The sequence below is a fragment of the Acanthisitta chloris genome, unplaced genomic scaffold (genome assembly GCF_000695815.1).
Source record: "Acanthisitta chloris isolate BGI_N310 unplaced genomic scaffold, ASM69581v1 scaffold11950, whole genome shotgun sequence".
Taxonomy (NCBI): Eukaryota; Metazoa; Chordata; class Aves; order Passeriformes; family Acanthisittidae; genus Acanthisitta; species Acanthisitta chloris.
This window is the reverse complement of record NW_008651219.1, coordinates 88,239-91,076: the sequence shown is the minus strand read 5'-3', so window position 1 is coordinate 91,076 and position 2,838 is coordinate 88,239.

The following is a 2,838-nucleotide window of genomic DNA, read 5'->3' as shown; positions in this document are numbered from 1 at the left end:
ACAGCATGTGAGTGGGTGACTTCCACGTGAGCATAACTTGGAGAGTGGCTCCTTGCTCCATCCCCCATGCCCTGGACTGTGCTGCCCCCACCACACTGACGCAGTGTGAGTCCACATGCCCTGCCCCATCTCAGCCACCAACTCACAGTCGAGGAGTTAATAACCAGGATTCACCAGGATACACCCAGATTTGGCAAAAAAAATAGGTTGGCATCCAGTTCCCATAAGTGCTCCTGAAGATCTTGTCCATCACAGACCCTGAGTTTCCACTGCAGCCACCCCTGAGATGTCCTTCATGGGCTTGGTCCTGTCTGCTGCTGTCAGCAGACCATGAACCTGCAGATGACACCGAGGTCCTGGTGGGCTGTTGGTTTTACTCCCCAACTCAGGCAGCTCTTCCCAAACCACACCAGCTCTGCCCTCACTCCCTCTGGAGCTGCAGCTCCCCAGCATCCCTGCATGAGGTGGCCACTCCCTTGGAGACACAGGAGCAGGGACAGTGAGTGCCAGAAACTGTCCCCACGGGCAACAGGGTCAGTGCAGGGCTCTGAGGCTTGGCCAAGTACAGCCCACACCGGGCAGAGACCTGCCGAGGGAAGGGGTCTCAGCTAGGGACTGGATAAGCAAGGTGTTACCCACATGCAGTTCCCCAAATCACTTTCCTCCTTCTGCTGGGGGTGAAACCCCAAAATTTAAATTTCCCAATCTTGAATCACTCATGCACTAAGCAAGGCAGGGGCTGCATCTCCAACTTGAGTCCTGAGGACTGGAGCAACTTCCTCTGGGCACTTTGTGGGCAGGGCTGCTGGGTTCTCCCCCAGGCACTGTGCCCTCGTGCAAGGCTCCTCCCATATCACACCAGCCCACAAGAACAGTGATACCCAGTTTGCCCTCATCCCTGGAGACAGGCAACAGCCGGGGTGGAGGCAGGGAGGGCAGGATGGGTACCTGGAGGAGAAGCAAATACTAGTCGCTATGAAAAGCAAAACCTCCCTGATATTTTTCCTTTTAGGAAACTTGGAAACATCTATTTTATGACATTTTCCAGAGCTTTTGCCTTGTTTTATAGCAATTGACAATATTTATGTAATGACATAAACCACCATAAAGCAAGGCAGCCATGTAAATAGTGCAAAGTGGAAGCTCCCAGGGAAGTGGCAGCCAGCGCTGAGCTGCCGGAGACATCACTCGGAGAGAGCAAGCTCTGCTGGACCTCCCTGCCACACAAGGCCCTCCAAAATTAGTCTGGGTATCAGGAGAAAAATCCCACCCTGGACATCAAGCAAACCCCTCCCCCAAAAAAAGTTCATGTTTTCTCCCCTTATCTCAGAGCTCAAGGACAGCTGATGGTTTTGCTGTCAAGGGAACCCAAGCCACCAAGTTTTGAAGCATGTCTGACCTCAAGAGTCTAAATGGAGGTTTAAAGCCTCAAAATGGGTCTTGGATGCTCTCCTGCAGCCAACATCAACTGATGCCAGGGACAACCCATGGCTGGAGACAGCATGTCTTCAGTTAGCTGATGCCCTGAACCATGAGAGACCTTCAAATAGCCTAAAAGCAACAGGATCCAACCCAAAGCCAGTTTTCCACTTGGAAGTGCAGGAAGGCAAGGCCAGGGGACATGGGAACTTGGGAACTGCCCACTGTGTGCCTGGACACCCAACACTCCCATTTTCCATCCTTGGAAAGGTTGCACAGATGTCCTCCCCAGCACAGCCACGATACCCACAAACCCACCCAGGGACATGCCTCAGCCCCTTCCCCGGTCCCATCGGTCTCAGAGGCTGCAGAGGAACCACCACCACTCCATCCCATGGCTGGACACCTCCAGGCACCAACACAACCTGGGAAATCAGAAGGAAACGGAATTCGCACAGGGCGTGAGAGCTCAGATACTGCTGCAGCCTGTGAGACCTGCAGCAGTGAAGTCCCCGTCCCTGTTCCACCAGGACGCCATCCCTTCACCCCTGCTGGAGTTTGGCACTTTCCACCCAGACTTGGATCGGAAAGTTCACTCCACCCATGCCCCCCCCGCAGTACCCTTCATTCACTTGACCTTCAGGAGCTGCTGGTGGAACTGGTACACAGCTTCCTCCCAGCCTCCACTGAGGAAAGCAGAGCAGCCCCTTTTTCGGGGTGTCCAGGGATGCAACTCTTCCCTGCAGTCACCCCTGTGCTAGGACACCTCCCAGGGGGACACCTCTGTCTGGCCACCCAGAGAGGAACAAGATCCCTCCGTAGCACCGACCTGCACGGCCACGGCTGCAGCTCTGTTGGGGACCCATCACCAGGGGACAGGACCGGGGCGCTGGGGGGCACTGGGGATGGCTGGGGAAGGGGCTGTGGTGCCTTCCGCATGGCTTCAGAGAGCAGCTGAAACGCCAAAACAATCATCACTGATGGTAGCACCTGACAAAAGTTTTGTCTCGTTTCTGTTCGTCTGTCCTGTCGGTGCCCTCTCCCCGCACATCGCCTCGTCCCCTCACAAAACCTGTGTTCATTCTGGGGTTGTTTTTGTCGATTTTTTTTTTATTATTTCTGTTAATATCTTGGACTGTAAATGTTGTTTAGTTATGACCATGGCAGACTGCTTTGGGCGACGTTTCTTTACAATGCAAGTTTTGTCTCGTTTCTGTTCGTCTGTCCTGTCGGTGCCCTCTCCCCGCACATCGCCTCGTCCCCTCACAAAACCTGTGTTCATTCTGGGGTTGTTTTTGTCGATTTTTTTTTTATTATTTCTGTTAATATCTTGGACTGTAAATGTTGTTTAGTTATGACCATGGCAGACTGCTTTGGGCGACGTTTCTTTACAATGCATACTAATATATTTATTATATA